Source organism: Micropterus dolomieu, linkage group LG17 (genome assembly GCF_021292245.1).
Source record: "Micropterus dolomieu isolate WLL.071019.BEF.003 ecotype Adirondacks linkage group LG17, ASM2129224v1, whole genome shotgun sequence".
Lineage (NCBI taxonomy): Eukaryota > Metazoa > Chordata > Actinopteri > Centrarchiformes > Centrarchidae > Micropterus > Micropterus dolomieu.
In genome coordinates this window covers 21415512-21433546 of record NC_060166.1, presented here as the reverse complement: position 1 = coordinate 21433546, position 18035 = coordinate 21415512, and the positions used below count along the sequence as shown (strand labels likewise).

Sequence of the window (18035 nt, the reverse complement as noted above, 5' to 3'; positions counted from 1 at the left end):
GACAAACTAAATTATTTTAGCTAAATCTGTTTCTTTTAAAAACATAATAATAAATGTCAAAGTATATCTTGCCCGCTGTTTTGTGATTATATTATCTTCCCTTCGTTTCCAGCCCACCATCCTTCCCAGCACCAACATGCCTTTATAGTATATAGATGTCTTCCTGTTTCAGTATTATCCCAATGCTCCTGCCATACTCACTCTGGATATGTCCTAATGAATATTTTTGCTTTAGCTTTACTTATTGGAGCTTGTAGGTTTACCTGCTTAATTTGTTTGTGTTTGTTTGGCCACCTGCTCATTTCTCCTTTACACCAACATGAGCAGGAATCCAAGGGAAGTGTGTAGATAAACACTTCATTTCCGTCCTGTACATTATAAGGAATATTTCATTGATAAAATCTGTTCTAAATGATGATCTGCCAGATCTATGCTTGTTCTTGCTGTAAAGCTGTCAGATTTATGTCAGTGTTATTTATTTCCTTCTCTTCAATCCACAGCAGGGCCAGTAATGTTGCCATTAGCTCTGTGGTATACACTGACACATGGTCTTATACTTTTTTCTACATGACTAGTATTCTATTTAATTAATTAATCGATTAATTTTAAAATGGATTTTTATTTTTGTATGTATGTTTTCCTTTTGCATTTATCCCTATCTATTTCCTCAAAGTTATTATTTCTGTGTTTTCTTTTTACATTTCTTTCTATATTTCTCTTTATTGTGCAAATAAAGGCGATTGCATTCAAGGTTTGCCTCGGGGTCTACTTTTCACCAATGAGGCAGGTAGACCACTGTCCCAACAAGGCCTTAATTGTGTGCAGAAAACGTTGAGGTAAAAGTTTAGATGTATTGGTTTATTTGGTGGGGACAATGCTCATTGATTAACTAGAAAACATTTTGAAAATGAGCTAAAGGAGGCTATTTCTTAGGTCTGTAGTCCCTGGCCAGATGTTTAAAAGGCACCCAAAAATAGAATAAAATAGAATATCTTTTAAAATGAATACAACTTGATAAAAATCATAAAGGACAGGAATAGCAGGGGACAGACAAGTAAGTTGCCATGATAGCAGCAGAGAACTAGTACGTATCTGCATTAGTATCCTAAAGGTAACGTTTGATAGTCAATTGTTTAGACTATCAGTATCATTCTCCTCTATTGATAACTCATAACTAATGAGGTGTTAGAAATTAATTTTAAGTGATTTTGGGGTTCAGGCATTGACAGACTGCAGCAAACTAGCTCTAAAAGCCTGACTATGAGTTATTAATTCCTCTTTCTACTTCCTAGAATACAATGACTGTAGCATGAACTATTATCATGAACACACCAGGCCAGTTTGACACAAATAACTACAAAGCAATTTTTTGTGTGTACTAATCCTCCAGTTAGTGGAGTTAGTAAGTTTGTTTTTTATGACTGATCTAAGGATCTAAATAGATCTAAGGATCTGCTTAGAAAAACAGTAATATGCAATTCTCTCCTCATCATAGGCTACGTGTGAATTGCAGTTTCCTTTGCTTGCATTAGAGGGTATTTAAGATATTTAAAATACACAATATATACAAGAATGCACCAGAGAATTAGACATAGACAATTATCACGACTTTAGAGATTACTGATTTACCTTTATGATGTACCTTTATGTGTCGCTTGAACTATAAATAAACAGGCCTTTGATAATTTTGGAATTCAGGAATCTAGAAAAAATACATCTAAACTTAATATAAAATCCACTCTAAAAGTAAATAGGGCCTTTACTGTGTCACAAAATGACAAATGGTGAGTCTAAAGGAGTACAAACTAATAATTCATCAGCAAAGTTTGTGCAGGCAAAAACATTGAGGTGGTATGTCTCTGTGCGCACACTCATTCACAATTAATGTCTTGTTCTTTATTTATGTCAAACGATCCTCTGACATGAACTTCAAACCTAAACATGTACTCTGTTTAACCCTAAGCCGGGTTCACGTCTCACAACCCATGATCCCACCCATGTAAACACACTCGGAACAACTAGGAGTTTTATTGAATCTGTTTTAACCTTCTGTATTGCTGTGTGGTTTGGAAACCTTTATTTGTCCAATAAGAACAGGCTTGGTAGTCTTGTAAAATTGGCCTGCAAGATCTCAGGGGGAGTCATGCCAAGCTTTCAGACATGTATAACAGGTGGGTCCTTAGGAGGGCTGATGTTAAATTGGACAACCAGGCCCATCCATTGCAGAAGCAGTTTGAGCTATTGCCTTTTGGCCCTTTTCAAGACTACTCTCTGCGATACTAAAAGACACCATGTTTCCTTCATCCCAAGTGTCATTGCTATGCCTTAAGGCACCTAGCACTCAGATATATAGATTGTCTTGAATACTGCACTCTGATCATTTTGCACATTTGTAATTGTTATGAATTTCTGTTTTCCTGAACTAGTTCTTTGATTTATTGTGTGGACATGTTGTCCTTTTGTATTTTGTCCCTCATTTCACTGAAGCCTGGCTGCATAACAATTTCCCCCCAGTGGGACAATTATGATAAACTAAACTAACCAAAAACTAAACTAAACTACTACAATTTGTTTGAAACTTCTATGTGATATTGTCTTTAAAAATGTAAGTCAAAACTTAATTTGCAAATGGCTTACTTGTATACTTTATTTGAACTCTGAAAGTATTTTTTCCTGTGCAGTAACTGTGAGAGACTTTTACCGTAAGTACCTACAAACTCAGGGTTGCCTCAAGCAATTAAACGCCAATCATTATTCTCTCTTGCAAAACCATTTCACTTGACACACACGATCTCACACGTGCGCGCACACACACACACACACACACACACAGCAGGAGGATTATCTGGTTTGTCTGCATTTCAGCCTTTCCTAAGAATTACAATTAACATTGTTTTTCTTTCAAGAAGTTTCGCCCACACCACTTTTTTACACCCCCTTCAAACCTGTTATCTAATGCATCTTTGTTTTTTACACTTGACCCTTGCTGCTCCTTCTACAAGACATGGACAACACACTTATCACTTAGTAGTTCCTATCAGTCAAATTCAGGGCTTCTGATTTTATTTGGCTTATTTTGGGATTAAACATCTTAAGAAATGACATGCCATTTCATGAATTTGTGAATGTGTGTTGCTCACTATTACAACCAGTGAGTAAGCTTTACCTTCTTCCCACTATTACATCAACTGACCATATGTGTGAAACAGTGTGAATGTGTTAGGCCTGTGTTTGGCCTTTTAATAATCACCATTTTTATTCACCTTCGCCTGTGGCCAGAGGCATTATGGTTTCTGTTTGTTTATTTTCTGTCCCTCAGAGATCCAGCAGCCGAACACAGGAGAATGAAGAGGGAGCGGAAGTAAATTAAGCTGACAAAGTTTTGTTACGCTGCCAGGATCGAGGGGACTGCCACCTTCATTGGAACCACACCCAACGTCATCCTGGAGGGAAATCACACACCCATGGGAAGGCAGATTCAGGTGAATTCAGAAACAGTCTCAATATGTGGAAACCAAGCCCAAGTTACATCATCCTCTTCACTCGTTGTGGCCAGAGGGAGGATTGACCTTATTTACATGCTGATGATTATATGTATCTTGTGTACTTACAGTCACCTTCTCTGTTATTATACCGTCCACTAAGCCATGGCAGAGTTTGTGTATATGAACATCTGTGAAATTGTTATGTCCCATGGGTATTGGAGTTTTCAAGGCCACTGTGTGAGGGAACTCACTCTTTGCTTTAAATGTTGTTTGTCCTCTGCTCGGGGCTAGATGTCTGATACTGCCCTAGATGGTAGACATCTGACCCTGCTGCTTGTTCATGTACTTCTTTGTTTTCTCCTTTAAATAAATACCAAAAGACAATGGTTTATTGTAATCCATTTATTTGTTTAGTTCTGCACCAGGAAATATACAGTTTCCACAACATTAGTCTGGTAGACAAATTCTTTCCACTGAAATTCTGTTTTTTTTTTTCACAAATAGAGAAGGAGATTTCTTTGGGCAACATTCTTAATGGTTTAGATAAAAGTTTACTCACAAATACTCACAGAGATCTAGACATGTAGCAACACCAGTGGTGGCCACAGCTTCCATTAGAGTGAATGTCCATAAGGCTAAGCAAAAGCACTAGACAAGTTTTAAACAAGTCTCTAGTTTTACCTGTGGAAGAATCTTTTGAAAACTTCCAAAGTGAAGAAAAAAATATTTACTTAAGACTCAGAAGGAAACTGATGATCATGATGAGCATGTTGCATCAAGAGAAGAAGTGTGTGTGTGTCTAACAGTGGGAAATAAAGATGGATTACACTTTAGTTTAGTTAACAGATTCTTTCCAAATAATGGAGGCATAATCAACTTTGCAAGCTGGTCTGGCTCCCCAACATGTTGCTAATACTCGCTCTGTCTTGGTTGTGGCTGCTCTTTATGTTTTTGGTCTTCAAGTATGTTTCATGAACTGGAGTCATTCTCTGTTCTGATCTTTTATTATTACTAACAAAGCTCCCACAGGCTAGAAAAGTCCTTTGGAGGTGGCACAAACAAAGGTGATGACAGGGAGGCCCAGACTACAAAGAGAGCTGTGTGCTGGTTATCTTCATGCTGCTGGTTCTTCTGTGTTTAGTTTGGGTTCATTCCCTGCCACACTGTGCTCTTCAACAAAGACAAACCGTGAGTATGAAAACTGACACTCAGAAGAGCAAAGCCGTTAAAACATGAAGGTCTTCTAGCTGACTTCAGCACTTGCCTTCAGATAAGAGGTGTTCCTGTGCAGCATAATATCTCCTCCTCCTTCCTGAGTTGTAGCCCGATAGCTCCAAGGTCAAGCCTGTACAGTTCATGCTGTGCTGTTTCCTTAGATAAATTACTTTTGTATCAATGAATATTTTTTTTCTCCTTTGGTAACTTAAGTTAAGCGTGTCCTGCTCCTGCCAATAAGCAACAAGGTCTTTGGTACTCCTCAAGAAGTGGGAAAGCAGTGTGTTTTGTACACAGAAGAGTGTGACAATGATTAACACACTTTTAGTTTAAAAGGTGTGACGCAAACGTTGAGCTGTCAAAGTCCATTTCTCACCTTGTAAAAGAGAAAAATGAGTTTTAAAGTATGAATCTAGTTACAAAACCACATTTTAAATATGATTTTGATGTCTTACCAGTTTATCACATTTCCTTTATGGAGCACATTTATGGTCACAGCATGCTAATCTGCTGACAATGAAAGAAAGGCTTTTCTACAGAGAGAGTCTCACCGCACTGAAGAACATACCTTTTCTTTCCACCCTTTTGCCATCTCCATCCTGCTGTTTCTGCTGGTGGCCATGGTCACCGAATGTTCCAGCAACTCTACCACCACCACTCTCTCTCTTTTTTAACATTTCTGTTTGTGTAGGGGTTTATTAAAAAATGAGATACAACATGATGATCGGTGAGCTTTACAGGTGTTGGATGGCCAGCCAGGCTAGCTGTTTCTCCCTACCTCCAGTCTTTATGCTAGCCTATAAGCTAAGACAGGAATTCTTAACCTTTCTGGCAGTCAGACCCCTTTCTGAAGTTGACAATATTTTGCAAAGATGAAGCCCCTGGACCAACTGGTAGGCTACTACCAGCGGTGTCTCCTCTTTCTGAGGATCTCATGTGCCCACACAGATCTCCCTTTCCCTGTCTCCTGCGTGTTTGTACACCTCACACACTCAAAATCAATGCCAGAGCAGGCGCCCTCTGTGATCAAGTTTCTGCTAATATGACTGTTATTACTTAGCGGCAAACCAAAGATTAGACTTGATCGCTGGCGCTACAATTTTTGATTACACTGACAGGACATCTCATTCTGTGGTTGCCTAGCAACATTAAAAACCGCAGCGCTTTGCTCTTTTATAAATTCAACCAAAAAAAGGCACTGCTGTGCGCCTAGCGTTTTCAAACCTCCAAAGAGCTTTCTGTCTTATTGGGGCCTGATTCTTCTTTGTCCTTTTATAGCGGTTGGCATTACCGCCACCTACTGGATCAAACAGTGCAAAATATTTATAGCGTCCACACAAGGTGATTCCATTCACAACTATAGTCCCTCTAGTTATTTTTAAGTTATTTTTTTCTATTTTTGTGTCTATAGCAGCATTCTCGCGACCCCCACGGGGGTCCCGACCCTCAGGTTAAGAACCACTGAGCTAAGATAATCACCCCGCCTCTAGACCACATGTGAGAGCTTTTCTACTCTCTCTTCTCATCTAATTGGGCAAAAAAGCAAATACCCATACTTCCAAAAATGTGAACTTTCAATTTCACAGATGTCCAGCACATAAAACTAGGCTATACAATATTAAGGAAAGAACATTCCTGAAATAACAAAGCCGTACTTAGATAAAATCCTGTCTGTCTTGTAGGTAGGCCCATTTATCATTTGCAACAGGAAAGTCAAATCACATCTATCCAGCATCTATTTCATGGTCTTTCAGTCTGATGATATGTTATCTATCAAATCATTTATATATTTGTGTAAAAATACAACTTTTTATTGCTTGAGGTCAAAAAGAGTTGCTTGCTGTAGTTGTTGGCTTAGCAGCATCTAAATGGGCCATGTATGACAACTCTGTCCCTGTCCTTGATGTTAACCAGCAGCATTGTTTGAAAAACTATCCATAGCCTTAAAAGGCTTGCCAGTTGAGTATGTGTGATTGTCCTTTTTAAATTTTTTATCCAGGCCACAGCTATCAAGATACACCCACTGTATTAAATGTTTCCTTGCTGCTCATTGCCACTCCACCCAAGGCATTTCACAAAAGATAGAGTCGCCATAACTTTCTTCCTGCTTTTACGGGTATCTTATTTTATTTGCTGTGTTTTATTTATTTTTTGCTCTTGTGAAAGCACTTTGTAACATTGTGCTCTATAAATAAAGGTTATTAGGGCCCGAGCACGACCGTGTGAGGTCCCTATTAATTATTATAAGTGAGTGTGTTGAGCATGTAGTGTTTTGGATAAAGGGTCATATCCAGTTTTATATCCATATCCAGATAAGCAGCTTACATTAATCCTTATATCTGATGAGAACTATCTATATGCACACACAATATCCTCAATAACAATAATGCAACACTGAGCTCAGGCAGCAGTAAATTAGATTAGATTAGATTAGATTAAACTTTATTGTCATTTTGCAGAGTATGGGTACAAAGCTAATGAAATGCATCTACATGCAATGTGTACGCGCCTCAGTATCTCCATAAATTGGTTTTAATGTTGTTGGATTGGTATAAGACCCATCCTAACAGTTCGTTGACAAAACACTGTATAGCCTTGGACCAGGGTCAAGATATAATTTTGTTTATGTTGTATTATTTTTCTAGTTTTCCAGGCCAAAGCTTGATTCATTCAGAACTTTCTCAGCTTCATTATGTAACATTACCATTTACACACGGAGTGTGGCCAAGTTGCAGCTTATTACCTTTCCCAGATGGACTAATGTCACCAAAACACCTTAAATATGATCTCCCGAAAATGGAAACGGTGGGAGATGATCAATATCTGATTTTTGATCAAGAATCCACCACTGGAGGACTGGGCTGGCAAGTGACTTAGTATTTTTATTTAAAGCTCCCCTGTATACTCCAGCCTGTACAGCCTGATGTTTGCTGTCCTTGAGACAGGCACAGGTTCTCTCATGCAGCTTTCAATCTTATGTCCTCCCTCACATTGTGATGTTCTTCATAAACCAGCTGAACATGCTGATAGGAAACATGGGAGCACATTTTGTTGACGTTTTGACTGAATTGAGTTCAGTTCATTTAGATAAATTATCCTCTGAACAGTCAACCAAGCAGATTAAAAATAAATGCTTTTAGAGTGAACAGTATAATTTATATACAAGATTACAAGATTAACAGTTTTATTTTCACCTACAAGGCATAATATATAAAAGTGTTTATGCAAGCAGATGCAAAGCTGGATTGCAGTGTGAAGTATATTGTGGCAAAAAAAGTCATCGGTAATAAACAGTGTTGCATTACAATTGGCCTTGGAGGTCTCCAACGATGATAACAACTGTCGTCACAACAGCCAGGAGCACTAATGAACCAAGCTGTATCGATCATCTTGACAATGACCTCACAGAGATTAAATAGCTGGGATTCCCTGCCAGTTAGTCAGAACTGAAGTAGCGTCTTGGATGAGAGGCAAAACGTCTTTGAGTCTCTTCAATCAAGTCCATTTGCCCTTGATTTTAACCTTCCTTGGACACCAGTGATTTTGTTTTCCCATTTGCACACTAATGTATCATCATTTAATTACTACTTTGGGCAGTCACATGAAGTTTTTTTGTTATTGGCTGTATGCTAATATTGTACACTGCACTGTGACTTTTACTGTCCTGTTTTACCCTGTTTTTATTTCTGATTTAACTCTTTAAAATGTATTTTATATGTGTTTTTTCAATTTCCCTTTATTGCTTTTATGTATGTATATGTATTTAATGCACTTTGAATTACAAATAAACTTGCCTTGCCTTGCCTTCTTAAATGTAATGGATGGTCACATGTGTAACTTTAGTTCCCCTTCGAGGGAACTCGAACTGCGTCGGTGACAACACCATGGGAACGCCTCTGGGCGTGGCAGGGCTGAAATCATGAATGAAACTACTCCAATCCTATTGGCGTTGCTAGAACGGTAGCGTGTGACGGCGTAGCTGGAGGCGTATATAAGCACGCCGGCACACCGGACACATTAGCTTTTTTCTATTCAGCAGGCACTCTGGCATGTTTGAGACTACAAAGAAGTACAACCACGAGAGGAGGTTTTCTTACCTGGAAGGAAGTCTGGCAGAGGAGATGGCTGGTGAGCAGTTCAGGCAGTGTGTTTTTCCATGCCCGCACTACAATACGGCTGGGGACACTCATGCCCTGTGTGTGTCTTGTCTGGGGATGCTGCATGCCCAGGCAGCTCTCGAGGGTGCTGCTTGCGGCCATTGCGAGGCCCTGCCCCTGAGGGTGCTGAGGTCCCATGCGCGACATCTCTGAGGGCATCGGGACTGCTGAGGCTTTTTCCCGTTCCTTGTCTGCTGGCTCCGACTCCCCTCCTCCCCGTTCGGGAGCCCGCTTCTCGGCTTCTCCCACTCGGGGTATGAGCCCGGAGAGGCTGCGGCTGTCCGGTTCTGAGGAGCTGGATGTGCTCAGCATTATGGAGGAGGAAGACATCCGGGAGCCGGCCAGCTATCTCTTGCCCGGTCTTGCGTCGTCCCTTAAGGAGCCAGCGCTGCCCACCAAGTCATGTCGCGTGACATCTGCTCTGGTGGGCAAGGCGTCAGTCACATCCAATCCGAGGATTGGTTTGTCACGATAGATCTGAGAGACGCATATTTCCACATCTCCATCCGTCCCTCTCACGGGAAGTTCCTGAGGTTCGCCTTCGGGGCGCGGCGTACCAGTATCGGGTTCTTCCGTTCGGCCTAGCACTCTCCCCTCACACGTTCACCAAGTGCATGGATGCAGCTCTGGCCCCGATGAGGCTCCAGGGCATCCGCATACTGAACTACATCGACTCATCGACTCATCGACTTTTGGCTCAGTCTCGAGAGTTAGCTGTTCGGCATCGAGATGTCGTCCTCGCCCACCTTTAGTGTTTAGGGCTGCGGCTCAACGCGAAGAAGAGCGTGCTGACGCCCACAGCAACGGACTACGTTCCTAGGGGTGGTGTGGGACTCGACGACGATGCGGGCCCACCTGTCGCCTGCACGCGTCTGGTCCATTTTGTCGTCAGTGACCAGAGTGAAGCTAGGCCGCACCATCACTGTGAAACACTTTCAGAGGGTGCTGGGTCTCATGGCGGCAGCGTCCAGCGTAATCCTGTCTGGCCTGCTGCACATGAGAGCCCTGCAGTGGTCCGTTCCGTCTGATACGGGTTACGAGCAGGTGCCTTCGTTCCCTGTCAGTATGGAGGAAACCTTGATTCCTGTCCGGACAATTATTTCGACAGACGCCTTACTCACGGGGTCACTCTGAGGAGGGACCTGCTGTCTCAGGCGGAGGGCCAGGTCTTTCACCCTTGCCCCGCCCTGTGGAGACTGTGGGTCTGGCCACTGAGGGGGCCCAGTTCCTTGAGGCGGGCCTGACGGCGGGAACAGTCGAGACGCTGCTCAGCTCCAGAGCCCCGTCCACGAGAAGGACGTACGGCCTGAAGTGGAATGTGTTTGCCACCTGGTGTAGAGAACGGGCGGTGGACCCAGTTACCTGCCCGGTGACTATAGTACTGGAGTTCCTCCAGGACCGTTTCTCTGCTGGCCTTTCCCTGTCCACCCTCAAGGTGTATGTGGCTGCCATGGCAGCGTTCCACACCCCTCTGAGTGATGGGCCTCTGGGGAGGCTTCCACTGGTCGTGCACTTCCTCGGTGGAGCCCGGAGGATGAGACCTGTGACTCCATGTCCCACTTGGGACCTGGCAGTGGTTCTCGAAGCGCTTTGACTGAGGCCCCCTTCGAACCCCTGGAGTCAGCTGAGGCCAAACACCTGACCCTTAAGATGGCCTTTCTCCTCGCTATCACTACTCTGAGGAGGGTGGGGGATCTCCAGGCACTTTCGGTTTCTCCTCGATGCCTGGAGTTTGCCCCGGGGAGGATCAGAGCCATCCTGCACCCCTGTCCGGACTATGTCCCTAAGGTTCCGTCCAGGTTGGCAGGGTCTACGGTGCTGCAGGCGTTTCATCCCCCACCTCATTTGACGGCGGAGGACGGGAGACTTCATCTGCTCTGCCCTGTCAGAGCGCTGAGTATTTACACTCTGAGGTCCTCCCGGTGGAGGAAAGCAGACCAGTTGCTGGTGTGTTTCGGGTCCCCCAAGGCTGGGCTCCCTGCTTCCAAACATACGATCAGCAACTGGATCGTTCAGACTACTTCCCTGGCCTATCAGGTGCGCGGGTTACCTTCACCTATGGCCGTAAGGGCGCACTCTACTTGAGGCATGGCGGCCTCTAGGGCCCTCATCGCAGGGGCTTTGCTCCAGGATTTGTGTGAGGCAGCTGGCTGGGCCACTCCTCACACTTTCATCTGGTTTTACAGTCTGGACCTTCCTTCTGCACCCGGCACCCGTGCGCTCTCTTCTTAGTCGTGCCTACGGGTTACTGCACGCTGGGGGGGCAGGCGGAGGCTTCGGTGTGGCATAGTGGGTATTCTCGTTCACATAGTGTCGTCACCGACGCAGTTCGAGTTCCCTCGAAGGGGAACGTCTCTGGTTACGTATGTAACCCTTGTTCCCCAAGAAGGGGAACGAGACACTGCGTCGGTCCGCCACACCTCATCCCGCCTGGAGTGCCTTGCTTCATAGCAAAGAGCTAATGTGTCTGGTGTGCCGGCGTGCTAATATACGCCTCCAGTTACGCCGTCACACGCTACCGTTCTAGCAACGGTATAGGATTGGAGTAGTTTCATTCATGATTTCAGCCCTGCCACACCCAGAGGCGTTCCCATAGTGTCGTCACCGACGCATTGTCTTGTTCTCCTTCTCGGGGAACAAGGGTCACATACGTAACCCGAGACGTTCTCTAAATGGAGAAACTCTCTCTCCCGCCATCTGTTGTAGAGAGAAAGCCTTGTTGTGGTAGAGAACAATAATTATCTCTTCTTTCTCAGTTGGTTACTTATTCAAATTATACACTGTGCTACATACAATTTTGAAAATATTGGAGTCAAACTAATTTGTATTGTCTGTCAACGCCAGAATATTCATTTACAAAGAAAATAAATCTTTGGAAAATAGATGCTACAGGTTCAAAGGTTAACTGTAGTTTTTGACTGAGACTGTTAAATTGAATGATGGGCCCAAATCTCATTGCCATCCATAGGATTAGGACCACTGGGTCCCCAGTTGATTTAAAGAGAGCCAAGAGGACAGAAGGCAAATCCCTTTTAGGGTCAATGTGGGGAAAAATACAAAAAATGATTGAAAGTAAGGGAGATCAATTTTAGGAAACTGAAAACATTTCATTGAACTCCTTGGCAGTGGTCCGTATAGCTGTTATGTGTGAAGGCCCCAAGCAAAAAGGATTTTAAAATGGGGAAACTATAGAACAAAGAGGTCAAAAGAGCACGCGGTTATGAAATCCCATTTTTTTTTTACTTAATCTAGCCACCATTATTCTGGTAAAGACAGAAAGACTGCACCATTCAAAGGAAAACTATCTCTTTCTCTCTTGTTAAATGAGTTCTCTCAGTAATGGAAGTTAATGAAGGCGTGATGGATGTCAGTTACCAGAGGTAAAACAACTTCTTTATCTTCTGTCCTACTTGTCTTATTTTGATTGCTTTGGTCTTCATCAAAATGTAAGCCAGTCTTGTCCCAGTTTGTATTTTGTGACTTTTAAATAGATAAAAGACAAGCAGGATGTATACTGCTGCTGTAAACTTTCTGCTTAAAAGCCCAGGTGGATTGTTATTTAATATGAGGTTACTGACCACGTGCAAGAACTGCTCTTAGTGAGATGTCAATCAATACGATGCATAATCATCTGTAATTATCATACCCTCTGGAAATCTTTACCACCTGTACTTAACATTTCTGAACCTGTTTTTTAATAAGCGAGCCTCATCTGTGATGAAATGGTAATTGTGAATATAACATACAGAGAACAGCTGCACATTTTATTCTGAAATATCCCTGGGACAGGCAAAGAAATTGCTGAATTTATATAACCTCACCCTGAAGCCAAAAAGTATTCAGTGATAAATCTCACTGTCAGAGGCACTCAGGGAATGTTTTCCTTATAGTTTTTTATAAGACACGCATAAATCACTTTTTTTGCTGACATATATCTGGAATTGATAGAGAATCATTAGTGTTATGAAACTAATAAAACCAAACGGACTGTGCAGTGACAAATATGTTGCATCATACTTTTAAATGACTGGCACACAGAGGTTACGGTGTGGGTTCATGTGAAAGCTATCACTAAGCACACCCTTTAATAGATGTAAGTAATGTTGTGCCTCTGCATAGGTGTGGTTCACAAGAAAATAATCAGTAAACACACTCCTATCTTTTAATCACGTAACAAACTGCTAGGATCAATTACTTACAGAGATATTCTAGAACCGATAAAGATCAAGAATCTGTGATACTTTGTGCAGGGCCTTTCAACCCTTAGTTATGTTGAGGTATCGCCTAAATGTTAAAACACTTAATCTCATTGTCAGTGGCTCGATTCTGGCTGGGAACCTTTTTTGCATTTCATTCCCCTCTTTCCCCTGTTTCCTGTCTGTCTTTAGAGTCTGCTGTCAATGAAGGCTTTATTAGGTACATGAAGCTAAAACTAACTGTCCTGCAGTAAATCCTACCTGCAGGAAGGTTACACTGTTAGATGAAAGAATTAATATGATTTCATCCTGTAGGGAACATGAATGTAAAAGAAAATTTCATTAAAATACACTCAATATAGTTATATAGCTAAAAACTTTAAAACCGACTATTGATGTAACACATACACACAACTCCACCTTGACCTCACGTATAACAATTGTTTTGGCACATTTGCTGCATGTAAATGTCACATGTATGCTGGACACTTTGAAGCATGTCCGGCCACAGTCAGTGGTGAAACAGCAGGTGCTTTCCATCACCTGTCAAAGTCAAAAGCCCCTGCTGAGAAACAACATGCCTGAAAGTTTCATCCCTGTTTATGTCTTGTATGGGACTTTATAGTAGATAAGTCCTCAGTCAGGCTGATTGTTCTACATTTAAGCTATTCCAGAAAAAAAATAAATAAATAAAATTCCAGAAAGATGAACTGTTGAGTCAGCATGTCTAAATTCCATTTGGATGACATGATGCTGATTTGAATATTGCAGTATTTGAGGTGCGTGCACAGATATGTGAGACGTGTCACCATGTCATGATTTACTTCCTTGTATTTGTCCAGAGTTTTACATGGTGTATCATTTTCAAATTACACTAGAAAAGGGAAATTGGTTTACTAGAGTCAAGGGTTGAATTCAGAATTGTAAAAAGTTTGTGTAAAGAAATCTGGCTATAATAAGTTCTGCAAAACATGATATTGCAACTGAGAATACCCGAGCACTGGGGTTTACTTCCCCCAGAAGACAATTAGACTTTCAGTGAAGTGCCCCCTGGAATCTGTTCCCACATTACACCCTCCTCAAGAACTCCATCTTTGGCAGAAAGAGCCTTCAGCAGTAGCTTTGCTCTGCAGAGGCCTTTGCACTGTAACACAAGAGTTTAATTAATCTGTAATTAATCCTTTGTCTCTCTGTCATTCTGCCACGCCCTCTCACTGAGGAGTGAGCTATACCTTTGTTCAAGGTATAGCTACGAGCTAAGGCTATTACTGTGTTCCTGGTTCACTGCGAGGATAGGATAGGAATCTACCTGTATTGACATACCTCTACTCCCTCTCCCTCTCTCACTTTCTCCTTTATTTCTCTACCTCTCTTGCTCTTTGAGCCTCATACTATCACTGTAAAAGTTACAGAGAAGAACATAAGTTTAAATTTGTCAAGAAAAACTTAAAACGCGCGTAGGAGCTGCCTGAAGGTTCTGAGGTCAGCTTGACTTCACATCCTGCAGACCACGGGGGCCTGATTGGTGGGTATGTCCATTACTTATGACATTAACACCTATTGCTTGCATCGTAACCTAATATTTCCAGATGGACTGCTTCTGTTTCTCAGAATAGGCAGTGGTTTTGGTTCAGTTTGCATGTGTTCCTGCATTTAAATGCACAAATGAAGCCTTGTCTATGTTTACTTGTGCACATGTTTGTTTGAATGCGCAGCTGAGTGGAACTATGTCACATTTACAAACAGCCTTTGCGAGACTGGAGAGCTCAGAAACCAGGGCACTGTGCACACTCTCTGCCACTGGCTGTGATCAGTAGTGTATCTGATGTCCCATTCAGACAAGTAACCATTCAGTCAGGCAAAGAAAGACTGATGGAAGGAGGAAGGGAGCACTGCCAGCTGCCAATGACTGAACCAGTAAATCTTTTGGAACCTGTTGCTGCAAGTTTTTCTTCTTTCTGTATATCCTATTCCTGGGCTAGCCTGGACGAGTGCCAAACCCTGACACACACACACACACACACACACACACACACACACACACACACACACACACACACAGACACACACCACACAGGATGATATTCCGAACTGCCAAATCCAGCCCATCAACCATTTCCATACACTTAGACAGTCAGTCTAATCAAAGTGCCTCACTGTCAGGTTCAAGGGGGCACGCAGAAATCCTCAAGGGAGATGGGCTCAAATGTTAACAGAGGTTACAGGTCTGAGTGAGAATCTACAATCCACAAAGAAGAGAGGGTGAAGTTACTTATTGCAAAAGTTTGGTGAGTTCATTTCACAGTTTTCCAAAATTTCAGTGTAATTTGTTAAATAAACTGCTACAGCAATTTGCTCTTTTTGCTCTGATTTACACTATTTTACCTCATTTTTATATTGCAACTAAGAGACAACACAGCACTGGCCTGATGCTGTTGGCATAGCTGTAGGTGATGAAGGCTGGTGAACCTCTGTGAATTAACACTACTGACAAGCCTGATAGTCCAATCAAAAAATATCCAATATGTTACTGTAATAAACTTGTTTAATAAGATGGTCCTTGGTTGACAGCGTGAGTAACGGTAATGATAATCAGGAGGATGTATGGAACCACAGGCAAAATATTCCCAAAGAAATAAACAATGTTTATTCACCACTTTCCAGGTAGTGACAGTGATCGAGCGATCAGATTTGGTTCCAGAGTTTGTGCTGTACATGTTAAACCTGATCAGTAGGAGTCACTCTCAATCATGACTCAGATTTTTTTCACAGATGAAATGAAATGTCTGATGTCTGACAGCAGTTGCCTCGGTAGTTCTTTTAAATTTTTAAAACTGCAACCAGGCTGAAGATCCCTGTAAAAATGCCCCAAAACACCAGCAGTGGAAGAAATACTTAGATTTTGTACCAATACCACAATGTATACGTACTTCTTTACAAGTAAAAGTCATTCATTTAAAATCTTGCTTTGGTAAAAGTACAGTATTATAATCAAAATGTGCTTAAGTATTAAAAATTTAAGTACTTGTTCTGTGATGTATACCTTATTACATTATTAGTTTATTAATAATGATGAATATAGCTAGTTTTAACTACTTTACACATCGAAGATTAGTAGTTTAGTTCAGTGGTTCTCCAACCTAGGGTCTGGTCCCTCTAAAGGGTCACCAGATATTACCACTGATACAGCATAGATTTTCAGACACAAATCACTCTACATGCCGTACCTAAACTGTGTTGTCTACAACTTGTTGACATTCAGTTGTTACACGCAGGCCTATTTCTTGGTTTTCTGCCAAGCCTTGACAGTAATTTGCACTGTGTTTGTTATATAAAAACTAGCCAGATTATTTGCATATTAGGATGATACTAAAGCACGTGGTGAGAGAATAATGCTGGCACACGTGATATATTGAGATATTTGACAATGAAGGACAATAACTTTGCAATTTACAAAACTTAACAATGGAATAGATCATCAGAGTCAATAGAATATTGCATTTTTAAAGAACAAAACTGGGCAAAGACTGAAAAATGCTTAGTACATTTCCCTCAGATTTGTTAAAGCTGATTATTTAAAGATATTATTTGACATATCCAAACATTTATTGAGATTTTTTAGTAATGTATGTTTCAATGCAGTACTAGAATAAATACAATTAAGTTAAGATCCTGCACTGAAAACATTTCTAAATTAAAAGTAAAATTGTATTATCAGCAAAATAACCTTACCTTTCAAAGGTAAGAACACTGCATAGTTTTACATTTTCATTTAGCTGACGCTTTTATCCAAAGCGACTTACAATTGCTAAACATGTCAGAGGTCGCACGCCTCTGGAGCAACTAGGGGTTCAGTGTCTTGCTCAGGGACACATTGGTGGATGGGTCACAGTGGGGAACCTGGGTCTCTCACACCAAAGGCATACTACTTATCCATTGCGCCATCACCACCCCTATCTTTTAGCTGTATCAATGCATCAGAAATGAATGACTGAGTACATTTATTCAAGTACTGTACTTAAGTACAAATTTGAGGTAATTGTACTTTCCTTGAGTCTTTTCTTTTCATGCTACTTTCTACTTCTAGTCCACTGCAATTTAGTGGGGAATATTGTACTTTTATTGCACTCCAATTATTTGACAGCTTTAGTTACTAGTTACTTTAAATAGGGATGCACCAAATGTTCGGCCACCGAAATTAATCTTAGAAAAGGCAACAAACAGGCTGAACCACTTTGATTGTTTCTGTCACTTGTTTCTGAGGAAGCGATTAAGCAAGTCGCACCTAAATTTGGAGTGCATACGTATTAAATACTTCATGGTAAATCCACTGAAACGGACCAGTGCGAGCTGACAGGCAGGTTAGCGACTTTATCCTGTCATTTTCTCTCTTTACAAAGACAAGTGCTGCAGCGTTAGAGTCCTACTGATACCTATAAAGTCTTCATGTTATGCGATACGAGAAACACACACATTTATCATAGTAGTCATCATAAAACATATTACATGTGTACATTAAAGTAAATGGACGCATGCAATTTACTCTTGGGCCTCAGACTCATCCACCATAGTCTCTCCAAATCCTGTGGGAAACACTGAGTAAAAAGCACATTTTGACTATTTACTGTACTTGTTCGGTGTTCAGAATTTGTTATTTAATATATTTCATTATATTCGGCTTTGGCTTCGGCCAAGAATTTTCATTTTGGTGCATCCCTAACTTTAAAAATGTTTGCACACAAAACATATGAAGAGTTTATTATGATTGTTTATTTTAAATTAAGCTACCCAACAGTATATATAAGTGCAGATGAAATGATTAGTTGATTAACAGGAAATAAATTGGCTAGCCTTATTTTAGCTTTAGATAAACTTTTGAATACATTTTTTATGTAGATTTTCTGTTAAAAAAGCACATTAGTGATTTCATCATGACTAGTATGAACAGGAGGAATGATTATGGCAATAAAAACACAGAGCAC

General features: G+C 41.3%; 1 protein-coding gene across 1 annotated transcript in view; it reads right to left on the bottom strand.

The window, feature by feature from the left end:
• slc46a1 (solute carrier family 46 member 1) overlaps positions 1 to 18035 on the bottom strand; it is a 25910-nt gene extending 7875 nt beyond the window's left edge. Inside the window, exons 1-3 of the mRNA XM_046074981.1 lie at positions 18029 to 18035; positions 12842 to 12844; positions 1912 to 1915 (exon numbers count right to left, since the gene is read on the bottom strand). The gene's annotated coding sequence lies outside the window, so the exon portion shown is untranslated. The remainder of the gene's footprint in view (positions 1 to 1911; positions 1916 to 12841; positions 12845 to 18028) is intronic.